Genomic DNA, 13,444 nt, shown 5'->3' with positions numbered 1-13,444 from the left:
AGATGTAGACAGGTACAAGCTACACCAGAACCTTGGTCTCCCCTGCTGCGTTACGTGAAGTCAACATCAAAGAAGACAGGCTTGGCTGCCTTGGTGGGAGAGAATGTGGAGAAATTTACAGATGCATGGCATCTTCTCTAGCATGTGATAGTTTGCAGGAAGCTGGTCAGAAGGCAAGAGGTAGTGTGAGAAACAAAAGGACCATAGCAGCAGACCATAGTGAAAAGCTGTCAGTCAGCATTGTGTCAGTACACAGCTCCAGAGACTGTTCATAGCCTGAGCAGGGACTGTCAGGAAGCCTGGAGGTTCTTGGGAGGCAAAAAAAAAAAAAAAAAAAAGCTGTGGGGCAATGGCATTTTTTTCAGCAACTTCACCCTGAAGTAATTTGTTCCTGTCACTCAGATCTTTCATCCAGACATGGTTATTTTCATTAAGAGAAAGCAACTCGGGAAAGGTTTTAAACCTTTACAAAACCTTTATAAAGGTTTTATCTCACATGATGGTTTGACCAGTCCTCAGCAATCCTGTAATTGCATCAGCCTCCAATTTGGAGGATGTATGGAGATGTCACAATACTTGTTCAATACATTCTGAGCTCCCCTTCTTCATGGGGTCTGGCTTTGTCCTGTGCTAATCGTCTGTACAGTACATGTTCTTTTCTCCCATGAACCTAAATATTTTAAAAAGATGAAGACCTTTGCTCTGTAAAGGTGGCTTTGCCTGTGTGCCTGTCCCAAACTATTTCTCTCCCCCTTCCCCACCTAACCTGGCCTGACAAGGAAGAGCAAAGTATCCATAGGCTCACAAGGCGTGTGGTAGTGGCATGTTTCCTACAGGCATGGGGGACAGTGGGTACACAAAAGCCAGTGAAAAGAGACTGTCTCCAACCTGTGCTGAAAATCAGCTTAGATGCTGCAGCAGCTGTGGCAGCAGTTGAAACGTAGAAAAATACCAGCACTAATGACAGTAGTGCAAAGTTGCAGGCAGATGGCTGGCTCTGGCCTGAGGTCAAATGGAGGGGTGACTGCCAGGCCTGTAGAGGCTAAAGGGGGCCAGCCCTCACTCCGGGCTAAGCAAACAGAGCAAGAAACAACCAGACAAAGGGGTGAGAGGTAGTGTCAGACCTGCCCTGATGGAGAGTGCCTAAGGGCAGTGCTGCTGAGATAACTCACCAAGGCTGTAATTACTGAGCAAGGGTGCAAAATAAGCAAAACTTGAGCAGGTGGGATGGGGAAAGAGCTGGGGTGGGTTGTTCATGTGGCAGGGGAAAATGGGGGCAAAATAGAGGGCAAAGCATGTGGTTGGGGCTGTTCAGGGCCAGGATGGGCATCGGATCAGATGCATTCAGGAGCAGGACAGTAAATCTGCTGTGGCCAATCGGGTGGGTTGGCCTCACTTCTGCAGCCTGCAGCCCAGGGGATGGGATGTGGCCCCCAGCGGCACTGAACAAGTTCCCTGACTATGTCCATGGTAACTGTGGCTCAAAGTATCATCTCAATTCATCTGGATCTCCAAAAAGGCCACCTAGGGAATCACATTTGTGTCCACATCCATCTGCAGAGCCCTCCATACAAAAGGACTGGAGTAAGGAATGTAACAAAGTGTCCCCTCTTCCCACCTGCAGTCCCTTCCCCAAGCTGCTGCTGGCAGTGTCTTTTTGAATTCAAGGCAGTACATCTCCTCGCAGACCCCATCACAGACTCAGCAGCACACCCAGGCATTTGGCTCAGATCGGGAGGTAACCCTTGCCAGGAGGCGCTCTGCAATTTCCAGGCAGCAGGGACATGTGCCACTGGACCTGTCAGCACACCTTGGTGCCACCAGAAACTATCCTCACTCCAAACCCTACATGGGGAAGCTGCCTGAAAAATGAGGGAAAACTTGCCTCAGGAATGACTCAGGGCTTTGGTATATTGTGTTCTCAAATATTTATTTCGGTGTTCCTATAAATGTTTTATTTGAAGAAAAATATTGTAATTGGCCAATATTCCACAATCTAAATATTTTGCTCTAAGACAGTACTTCCTTCCCCCGCTCACAGGAGATTTGATTCTTTGCTGATTACGCAGTTCAAGCTCTGGGCATGACGAGGGCTTCCCCCCACTCTGCCATCTGTTTACATGTGACTAAGGCCTTAATCAAACCACTGTCCTAGCAAGGGGGAGAAAAGACAATTTATCTTTGGTTAATCCTGAAAAATACCTATTCATCTGATGGACTTTTCCACTGAGAATGAGGAATATTGGAAGAGTGCACACGGGAGGAGGATGGGACAATAGGGGGGCAAAAGCAGACCCTCCCTGTCCCACTTGCGCTGGCTGGGCACTTGCCAGGAACGAGGTGGCCTTGCAAGAGAGGCCACACGATCTCAGAGCTCACAACACGAGGAGCCCACAGAGTGGTGGGGAGCAGGCAGTGTGGACTCTGTGCCATGCTTGGGGCTTTCCGCTGTGAGCTCGTCCGCAAGGCTTTCCAAAGCTGAGCAGCCTGTGGAGGGGCTTGCCTTCCCTGTGGTTTGGCAAAGGTTTTGAAGTGCTGTAAGGGTTTCAGGCACACTGCGTGGTTCCTGCTGTGAAGAAATGTGTTCCCTGTGTACAGGGCTCTGTTGTATGCTGGTTTCATGGTTCAGAGATCCACCAAGCAGAGAGGGGTGCAAGCCTGCACTGAGGATGCTGAGGGCCCCAGCTTTGCAGGACTCCCGTCGGAGCACATGAGGGGCTGGCCCTGCTCTCCCCTCTTCCAAACCCATGGCAGAGCTGAGGTCAGGTTGCCAGGCTGTGGCTGTTGGAACGAGCTGGCGCCAGCTCCCAGGCATGCAGACAAGTGAAGAGCAGCTTGCTTTTAGGAGTGCCATTAACCAATAGGAGCTGGAGCACCTCTGCTATGGAGACAGGCTGAGAGAGTTGGGGTTGTTCAGCCTGGAGAAGAGAAGGCTCCAGGGAGACCTTACAGCATATGCCAGTCCCTAAAGGGGCTACAGGAAAGCTGGAGAGGGACTGTTGACGAGGGCAGGGAGTGACAGGACAAGGGGGAATGGCCTGAAGCTGCAGAAGGGGAGACGGAGATGAGATCTGAGGCAGAAATCCTTCCCTGTGAGAGTGGTGAGGCCCTGGCACAGGTTGCCCAGAGAAGCTGTGGCTGCCCCTGGACCCCTGCCAGTGTTCAAGGCCAGGTTGGATGGGGCTCTGGGCAACCTGATCTGGTGGAGGGCGTCCCTGCCCATGGGACGGGGTTGGGACTGGACAGGCTGTGAGGTCCCTTCCAACCCAAACCATTCTGTGATTCTATGATCTTTTGAGCAAGTGCTTCCCTGAAACAAGGAGAAAGATGCAGGGACTGGATGCCAGATGATTCAGGGATAGGAGCCACAGTGTGCCATGTGTTGCTGCAACCTCTGCCCAGCATGGAGAAGCACACTCAGCTCAGAGCCCACCACTCCGGCCTGTGGTTGAGCTGTAGCTAATGAGTTTTGGATCAGCTGGAGATCCCTGCTGCCACCGAGAGGTCATGACCTTCACAGGGCCATCAGGCTAGGTGTGTGGTGGGTAAGGGGAGCTGGAGTCATGGTGTCTTTAATCGCATGTGGTAGTTGGTGGGACTAGCTGCATACTTTTTTTTGCTTCCAGCAGGACCCAAAGTATAGGGTAGTATTTGTTCTGTGGTGCCTCCTAAGTGACCAGTCTGGGAGTACCCACTTTATTTACATGGGCTGGGTAGGAAAGTCCATATCATTAGCATCTTAAGAATTGTGAGGGGGTTTTTGCAACATCATTTGGAGACTTTGATCCATCGTATGGTCTCAGTGAATGTTGTTCATATCCTTCATCATTCTGCTAAGTTCCCTTTACCACGTGTACCTGGGGCCAGGAAACTTCTTAACAGGTACTGTGAGAAGAGAAAGAAGCTTGTAACAACCAGCTGATTTGCAGGATGGCACAGGCATGTACATGTGTAAGAATGAAAGGTAAACACTCTGAGTGGATCGGGAGAAGCTTCGCTTTGTGACAGCTGTTTGCTGTGTCTTGCATCGCAGCCACTGGATTTGGGACAGGAATGAGGCACATTTTGGGTGGCTGGCAGAGCAGCTTCCCTGAGGGACCAGACACAGCACAAGGGGCCTCCAAATGTGGGCACAACTTGTGAGCAATGTCAGAGTTTTTGTAAGATTTCTGCATGTGCCATCATACCAATGAGCATAGAGAAGAAATTGTGTACTGGCACGCGATAGCTGTCGGTCACATGTTTCTAGCTGGGTTATACAGTGTGTTTTGCTGTGAAATAGGGCTGATGTTCAAGCGGTGTCTCTGGAGATGTCAAGATAGCAAAAGTCCTTAAGAGAGAGCAAACTGCAGACTTCAAAACTATGAACATAGAATCCCCAGTGGCTTTTACAAGCAGAACTGGAAATATACCTAGGAGAAGTCCATCGGCCGTGGAGAGTGCTGTGAGGCATCTGATGCTGGGAAGACTGGCATTCCTGCAGTGAGGTTCATCACTCCTCTGCCCAGTGCCAGAGAAACCCTTCTCGCTCCTTTGCTTTGAATGGAAGATTTTAAGGCCAGGTTGGATGGGGCTTTGGGCAGCCTGGTCTAGTGGAGGGTGTTCCTGCCCATGGCAGGGGGTTGGAACTAGATGGGCTTTGAGGACCCTTCCAACCCAAACCATTCTAGACTTCTAGGTCTGTTGTAGTCTTTGTTGCAGGTTAACAGTCTCTCCCCTCACTAAGGCTCTCAGTACTGGATTTTTGGAAGATGATGGTGGCAAAGGTGGGAAGCCAGAGAGACCGCAGAGCACCACAAACAGGAGACAGCTGCTCTTCCCTCCCCATGGTATGATGAAAAAGGACAGAGAAATGGTACCCTTCTGGGCAAAGCCTTTATTCCAAAAGAGAATGAGGAGCCCCTGAGACACAGAAAATATTAGCTCAAGAGCAAGAAGGCCTGGGGGTCTGGCCAAGACGGGGTCCAAGACCCTGCAGCACGACTGGGCTCAGGGCTGCTGGATGCACTCTGCAGCCTGTGTCCGTGTTAGTGGCTCAGACAGAGGGCAGACGGCTGGCTGCGATGCCGTGGGGGCACTGGCAACTGGGTGCAGCCGCAGTCAGTGTAGTGGCAGTGAAGAACTTGGGTGCTTGTCTGCATCTCGAGTAACTGGAGCAGGAGCTTGGCAATCACTGAAGCGCAGGATCTCCTGTTGGATTGGGGTGCAATGGTCAGCTGTAACTGAGTTACAAGGAATACAGTACCATGCGTGGAGCTGTAGATGACCCCAGTTTAGTGACTGAAGTTGGGACTTACAAGAATGACCTCCAGAAAAGGAAAGAGTAGGAAAGCACATCACAGGGAGCCAGGGAGCCAGCAGAGCAACATGGGGTGCTGATGGGAGCATTTGCTGTGGGATAAGGACCTGTTCATACCGACTTTGCAGTGGATAAATTCATCTTCTATGTCCAAACTGAATTTGAGACCACATATGAAATGCTGAATGGTGTGCTAGCAATCTTTTCATGTGTGAGCAGGGCATTTTAATGCAACATAGCTCAGCCTGCCTGCAGCAGACTAGACATACCGACAAGGATTAAGAGTCCAGTGCAAGACTTGGCAGAGTCACAGCTGGGCAGGGAAGACTCCTGACCAGGCGGCTGTTCGGTTCTTTCTTATATAAGCTGTCTAGACCAGACATGAAGAAATGAAGCCAACCTTGGCATAAGACTATCGCTCCCTGCACAGATGGTCTCCAGCCTATGGCTTTCATATTTGAGCTTGTGCAAAGCAAGGAGGGGAACAGAAGAAGGATTAGTAGTCAAGCCAGCTAGGCATCAGAGAAAAGTCTATGAACAACTGTAAAAATATTGGGAAAGAACAGTAACTAGTAAGATTTATTACAACTAGGAAAACATTTGATGTTTTGCACACAGAAGGTACAGCATTGCCAAGAAATGTCTCCTCACAGTAAGCCCATGAGACTCAAGTAGTGCAAGAGGACACAGCACCGAGCTGCAGGAGAGGGGAAGGATGGTCCTGGGGAGGAGCAGCCCTGAAGAGCATGTGCACACTCAGAAACATTTTGCCAGGTTTTCTTAATTCCTTGTGACTGTCCCAATGGAGAATCAAGTGAATATAAGGAGAAAATATGATCAGAAAAGAGCCTGGTCTTGAAATAGTCACATGGTGAGTGAGACAGAAAGGCCTGTGGCTGAGACAGGTACTGAAGCAACCAGATCTGTCACCAGAGAGCAGCAGAGCAAGGCTCATCCTCTTGGTCCATAAGGACATGGTAGTCCTGGAGCATGGGTCAGCCATCACTGACTGGCAGGCTGAGGGAAGCCAAGGGATGTGACACACAGCTAAGCCTTGCACTGAGTGGCAGGACATGACCCACTGGGTGCAGCACACCCGGCAACCCTATGTCAGCGCGTGATTTGGCTCATTAGCAGATACCAGGACTGGTCTTTTACAGGTTTTCTGTAGCGTTACAGCTTCCAGATTTCTTGGAGCAATGGGGCACTGGTGCCTGTGATGCTGTTTCCACACTGCCAGGGGCCCACGAGAGAGCAGCCACTGAGCGATGAGGCACAAGGGGCCCTGCCTGGGCTTTGCAGCTGCCCGCAGCCCCTCTGGGGCTGTTCACAGGAACAGGTTTGTCCCCAACTCCCCAGTCCTGGAGGGGAAGCTGTGGCCCTCATTGGGGCTGCCTGTGGCCTGCCTGTGAGAGCGGGCTGTGCATGACCCCCAGGGTAGTGCTGGGCTTGGTGCTGCATCTTCGTCTGCACAGGCAGTTTTGCTGCTCTGGGACAAGCGGTCTGTTTACCTCGGCACGAGGCTGCACAGAGCACTTGGGGAGTCCAGGGGGTTTGGCCACCTCTGCCCAGGACTGTTTGGCCTTGCTTGTGGCACAGTGGTGCCACTTTTGTGTCTCTCCTCTAGTCCCAGTGACCCTAAGGACCTTCCCCAAACCCATCCCTGCAAGGAGAGTTGTCCAGTTCTCCACACACAGCTTGTGAATGAAACCAGGTTTTAGGGCAGTCTGAAAAACTGATTCCTTGATTCCCCTGCAGCATCCTGGTGGCCAAAAACCCTAACTGACAGGCAAGGTACTCGGAGATGCAGGTGGCTGCTGTGTGGTCTTCTGGAAGGGCTGGCATGTTTGGGGGTGTCTGGAGCCTGGGTTTTAGGGGTAAGTTACCAGGAGTGGCATCTTTCCTGAACCCCTGTCCTTTTTCCAAACCCTTCCTTTCTTGGCCACAGTAGATCTCAGTATTGTGATTTATGGGCTCTAGAGGTGTCCCAAAAAGGGAAAAAATAGCTGTGTTCACTCAGTGTGACAAAGAAGTTGGAAAGGCGGGGGGGGAGGGGTGGTTGTGCTGAGGAGGGCCGGGTCACCTCTTAGGAATGTCCTGCCTGTGGAAATACTGAAGCAGGCTCCCTCCCTGTCACACACAGCCAGGGCCTCGTGCAAGCTCCCAGAGCTGAGGCCAAGCTGAAGCCTCCCTCTAGTCCAAAAGCACCAAGGTCTTTCTCTCCAGCTCCAAGTGGGGCTTTTGCGATGGCCGGGAGCTATGGTCTCCCTGGGCCCTGGTTCCCACAGCTGCTCTAGGTGCAAAAGACAGCAAGGTGAGACCCTGTAGGTCAGTGCCCCCGTACTTTGGGGGTTACAGTCCCTTGGAGGAAGGAGGAAAGGCAGACAAGTGACATTTGGGGTCTGGGCAGGCTGGAGGGGGAAGCTCTGCAGCCCAAGAGCACTGGCTGTGGAGGGTCACAGCTCTGCAGCAAGCTCAGACACCAGTGCTGCAGGGAGTGAGGGCACAGTGCCTCTGCGGACACCCAGCAGTGGCAGCTCTGCAGCCAGGACAGGACCACGTGCTCTGCCTGGGCATGCGTGTTGCCATGAGCAGATCCATCTGGAAATGCCAACATACAGCAGGGAAAGGAGGTGCCCACTCTTCCTCACAAGGTGACAGCCCTGTTGGCACTGGAGATGCTGACACCAAATCGCTGACCATTCTCAAGCACTCCAGTCCCCTGGGCCCACTGCCAGGGAGTAGGCTGCAACCTCAAGAGCTGTGTCCTGAGCAGATGACAGTTCCACTCCAGCCTCTGCCTTCAAATTCACTCTGCTTCTGGTGGACATGATGTCTTGCCTGCGGCCATGTCCTGCACTGCAGGGTGCTGTGCAGTGCCGTGGTCCATCCGTGGGCAGCTGGGCTCCTGCAGGCTGGGGACTGATGGTGTTTTCCTCTCTTCTTCCTGGGGGCATAGGCAAATTAGGTTCATGGCCAGAAAGTCCCCAGGGAGGAGCAGGCAGTGTCTGAGGCACTGCAGCAGTAGCAGGTCCAGGCTGCCATGGTGGATGTGGTGCTGCAGGACAGACCCTGGCAGAGGGGTCTGCATAGTCCTGCTGGGCTGTTAGCTAGCTCCTTTGGCAGGGCAGGCAGCGGGACAGGCTGTGCTTGCTTCACAGGATCCCTGGGGGACTCAGTGCAGGACAAGGGCCAAAGGTGAGCAGAGGGAAAAATCCAGGCAATAGATTCACTCATCTGGGGTTTAACTCCTGCTAGCCAAGGCCATGGCGGGGCAGAAGCTCAGTGCCCCAGCTCTGCTGCCCCCACAGCAGGACGTGAGCTGGACCAGGGTGGGTCTTGTGCAGGCAGAGAGGGCATGCTGGCTGACCCAGCGCGTGCGTGAGCGGCACAGGATCCTCCCTCTGCAAGAGGCTCCCACCAAGGAATGCGAGTGCGTGTGCCGTGCAGGCTGAGCCCCCCTAGGCACTCACCAGCAATTGCTCCTGTTTGCAGCGTGGCCCCTGGGAGAGCAAACTGTGAAACGTGCACCGATGCTCAGCATGCCCTCGCTCTGCAGCACGCTGCATCCACCTGCCTTAGGCCACCTGCACCTCTCTGGGCAGCACGAGTAGGCAGATCAGAGCCCAGAGACAGATGGACAAACCTGCCCATTCTCTTCCTTGTGTGCATGTAGAGAGACACAACAGAGATCCATCCCTGGAGATCCACACTTGGGGCAAATTGCTTCTAGCTCATAGAGAAGTGCGGTGTGTGTTCTGTATGCCGGTTCCTATATGTGCTAGCCAGGCATGACAACCGAAGTCCTCAGTGTCCACAACAGCAGTGCTCCTCCTCGGGCAATGTGGTGCCCCAGCAGTGGGATCTTCCTTATCACATGGCTCCTTCCCATCCCAGGAGATGCAGCAGCCCTGGGGCAGGCAGGAGGCTGCCCGGTGCCGTACCAGCAACAGGATGTGAGGGATCCATCACACCTGATCCTGCTCTGGCTTCCAGCAGGACATGAGTCATGCCTGAGAAATGCTCAGGCATGAGTGCCCTGTCCTAAGCAAAGGGCACCAGTTCACCAGTTCTTTGCAGGCGGATGGTCCCTATGGCTGGTCTGGCCATAGCAGAGCTGCAGTGCACCTCCCTCTGCACTGCTTGTCCCACCGCTCCACAGACATCCTCCTGTGTGTTTCCCCCAGCCACCCACCCTACCCTGCCCTGCCCAGCCTCCATCCACACCCCAGGGGGAGAACTGGGGGGCAGCCCTTCACCCATCCCTTGTCCCGCCACATCTCTGTGGGGTCCACCCACCCCCAGGTCCTGCCACCTCTCCAGGACAGCCCTACATCCACCCCCAGGTCTTGCTGCTTTGGCCTCTCTTCATGCCAATCTCAGCACTAACCAAGCTACGTGGTGCCCAGGGACCTGCTGTCCAGGAAGATCTTGGCACATCCTCACACCTGAGGGTGCAATCCCAGCAGGGGGAGGAGGAGGCGGCACAGAGAGCCCTACTGCTCCCACAGCCCCAGGGAGTTGGAGGACCTTCTCTGCCCAGGAGCTGGGCACTGCCAGGACCCTCTGCCATGGGGCACCTTGGGAAGTGGGTCTGAGAGCCCCGAAACATGGCCAACATGATGTCACTGTTTATAATAGCATAGTGCTCTGTGGGAGCTGCCCTGGTGTTGGCACACAGAGGTGTGGCAGCGTCAGGCTACACGTGTGCTTGCCATGGGCAAACAGCGTGATGCACTGAAGCCAAGAGCTATCCTCCTCCTCCTCCATGAGCACGTACAGCTGCTTTTGTCAGCCAGAGGTGGGTGCCTGGCCCAAGGATCTCCCTGGGGTGTGTGGTGGGTTGATCCTGGCTGGGGGCCAGGTGCCCACCACAGCCGCTCTATCACTCCCCTCCTTCTCTAGACAGGGGAGGAAAGGTGCAACAAAAAGCTTGTGGGTCGAGATAAGGACAGGGAGAGATCACTCACTAATTATCGTCACGAGCAAAACAGACTGAACTTAGAGAGGGAATTCATCTAATTTATTACTAAGCAAAACAGAGTAGAGGAGTGAGAAATAAAATCAACTCTTAAAACACCTCCCCCCACCCCTCCCATCTTCCTGGGCTCAACTTCACTCCTGGCTTCAACCTCCACCCCCCCTCAGCGGCACAGGGGGACGGGAATGGGGGTTACGGTCAGTTCATCACACAGTGTTTGTGCCGCTTCTTCATCCGCAGGGGGAGGATTCCTCTCATCGTTCCCCTGCTCCAGCATGGAGTCCTTCTCACGGGAGACAGTCCTTCACAAACTGCTCCAACGTGAGTCTCTCCCATGGGCTACAGTCCTTCATGAACTGCTCCAGCGTGGGTCTCTCCCACGGGGTGCAGACCTTCAGGAGCAAACTGCTCCACCGTGGGTCCCCCATGGGGTCACAAGTCCTGCCAGCAAACCTGGTCTGGCGTGGGCTCCTCTCTCCACGGGTCCACAGGTCCTGCCAGGAACTTGCTCCAGCGCGGGTTTCCCACGCGGTCACAGCCTCCTTCGGGTGCCTCCACCTGCTCCGGTGTGGGGTTCTCCACGGGCTGCAGGTGGAATCTCTACACCCCCTCATCCTTCCTCCATGGGCTGCAAGGGGACAGCCTGCTTCACCATGGTCTTCACCATGGGCCTGCAGGGGGATCTCTGCTCCGGCGCCTGGAAGCACCTCCTCCCCCTCCTTCTGCACTGCCCTTGGTGTCTGCAGAGTTTCTTACATCTTCTCACTCCTCTCTCCAGCTGCAAAAGCTCTCTCTAGCTGTTTTTCTGTTTCTGAAATAAGTTATCACAGAGGCGCTGATTGGCTTGGCCTTGGCCAGCAGCGCGTCCGTCTTAGAGCCGGCTGGCATTGGCTCTGTCAGACACAGGGGAAGCTTCTAGCAGCTTCTCACACAAGCCACCCCTGTAGCCCCCTCCCCCCCCGCTACCAAAAACCTTGCTACGCAAACCAACACAGGTGGTTCCTCCTCCATAGCTTCCTCTGGGAGAAGATGGGGCCAGCCAGGTCCAGCCGATTTGTGACCTTGGGAGTGGTCAAAAGTGTTGGGTGTGGGGAGAGTGGGAGCACACAGGTCTGTACGTGTCAGGCATTCCCAGCCGAGGAGGGACGAAGCCTGGAAAGCTCCCTCATGCTGCTGAAGCAGTGGGAAGGAGGGAGGAGAGAGGGGTCCCGAGACCCTCCTCTCCTTACTGCCAGGGCTCAGGCAGCCTGTGCAGCCTGCGGGTCTGTTGCTGCCAGGGCAGCACTGCCAGGACAGCAGGGTAATGCCTGCCCCTGTACTCTCTGCTGCCATGTCCAGGGGAAAGGCCACGGGCTCAAAAGAGACTAAATTCTCCTTGCCTGGCGCTGCAGCCAGGACCTTACCCTGGCCGGCAATGTCCCACCCTTGAGTCAGGCAGCTGTCCCCAGCCCCTGGGCCAGACCAGTCCCAGACACATGCTGGCACAATAAAATTCCATTGCTGGTATTTAACATTGCGTTTATCAACTACAGAGGGAACCCAAAGGACCCCTTGTTATAGGTTAGGGGCAATAAAGAGCCAAGGTCTTTGCCAATTAAGTTAATTTGATTTATTAAAGCAAGCGACAGCAAGCAAAACAGCGCTGGGCGGCCGGGGAAGTCTCTGCTCCCACCAACGGCTCGCACCTTCCCTCCCAGACCCCAGAGTTCTTATAGTCGTCTTAGTTCCGGCTGGTTGCACTCTGCGTCTACATGGCCTGTTGTTAGGTGGTCGTGATTTGCCCTCCTGTTACTAGGTGGTCGTGATTTGCCCTCCGGTGGTCGGGGGGGGGGGGGGGGGGGGGGGGGAAGGTGCTCCTCTTCCTAGCAACTGAGTCCTTGACCTAAAACTTCCATATTTGGTTATTACATTTGTTACATTTAAGCTAACTATACTGCTCAACAAAAGGCCTGCAAGCTAGGCATATTGCTGCAGTTTTGTTAGTTCTGCTTTATAAGTTCCTGTTATTTTACTTAACCCCTTTATTTCTTCGTTTTATGAACAAACCTATATATATATTTATTACACCCCTAACCTTCCTCCCCTGGCTGCACTTGTCCCCTGGCTGGGGGAGCCCCCAGGGACCAGCCCCTCTGCGCCCACCCAGGCCTCTGGTTCCTGGTGCAGGTTCATCCCATCCGCTGGGCAATCTGCCCACTGGAGCCGGCACATGACAGCAGCCCTGTGATTTCTGCAAGCGGGTGAGATCACACCCTCACCTGCCCGGTGCCAACACGCTGGGCAGCAGCCTGCAGCCCTCTCTGCTCTCCCTAGAGCCAGGCTTGGAGTTGGAGCCCCTGTGCTCCCTGAGGGGTTTCTAAATCTCTCCGTGCTCCATTTTCACAGGAATAAGGAGGTCTGCTTCTCTGAGGCTGCTCTTGGCTGGATGCATGCAAGCCTCACTGCCCTGGGGAGCCCCGGGAGATGCTGTGGAACAGGGCTGTGAGCTCCCTGCTGTGCTGGCTCTTTGCGGTGGGTCTGTGAGGATGTGGCTGGGACATTACCTGGGGTGAATGAAACCAGGAGAGGTGCAGACCTGCAGGAGCAGAAGCAGGATAAGAGAGATGCATGCTGAGAGCTGTGCATCCAAAGCTGCTTTATCAGCATAGCTGCATGCTTCTGCAGCTGGGGGCTCTGTGCAGGAAGCCCAGCATCAACGCTGACAGCCATGCAGCAGTATCCAGTGCCGCTGCCCCAGTGCTGCTGCTGGCAGAGGGGCTGGGGAACAAACCAGTTGTGCCCCCACCAGCTCAAGGTTGCCAGCGGGGTCCCCCCACACCCCAAAGGCAGGAGACCTGCTGCCAGCTGTGCTGTCCGGCAGCTTAGAGCTGGGTGTGCACCCAGTGCCTGCTCCTAAGGCACAACTGCAGCCAAGGGGCTGGGTAACGAGCAGAGCTGCAGGCAGAGACCCCTGCATGGCACACATGGCAGCCCAACAGCACAGGGCTCATCCAGCAAGTGAAGATCATGTCACTGCTGAAGCTGGCAGAGGGATACGAAGGACCTGTTGGGTGGTGCAGTGCTTAGAGAGGTGGGCTTTAGTACAGTTGCCTGGGAAGGGGCTATCGTGCTCTAGCGGAGCCTGATGCTGCTCAGGGCTGGAGAGCAGAGCTGCCAGGGAGCCA

This window comes from Balearica regulorum, chromosome 17 (genome assembly GCF_011004875.1).
Source record: "Balearica regulorum gibbericeps isolate bBalReg1 chromosome 17, bBalReg1.pri, whole genome shotgun sequence".
Lineage (NCBI taxonomy): Eukaryota > Metazoa > Chordata > Aves > Gruiformes > Gruidae > Balearica > Balearica regulorum.
This window is presented reverse-complemented; position numbering follows the sequence as displayed.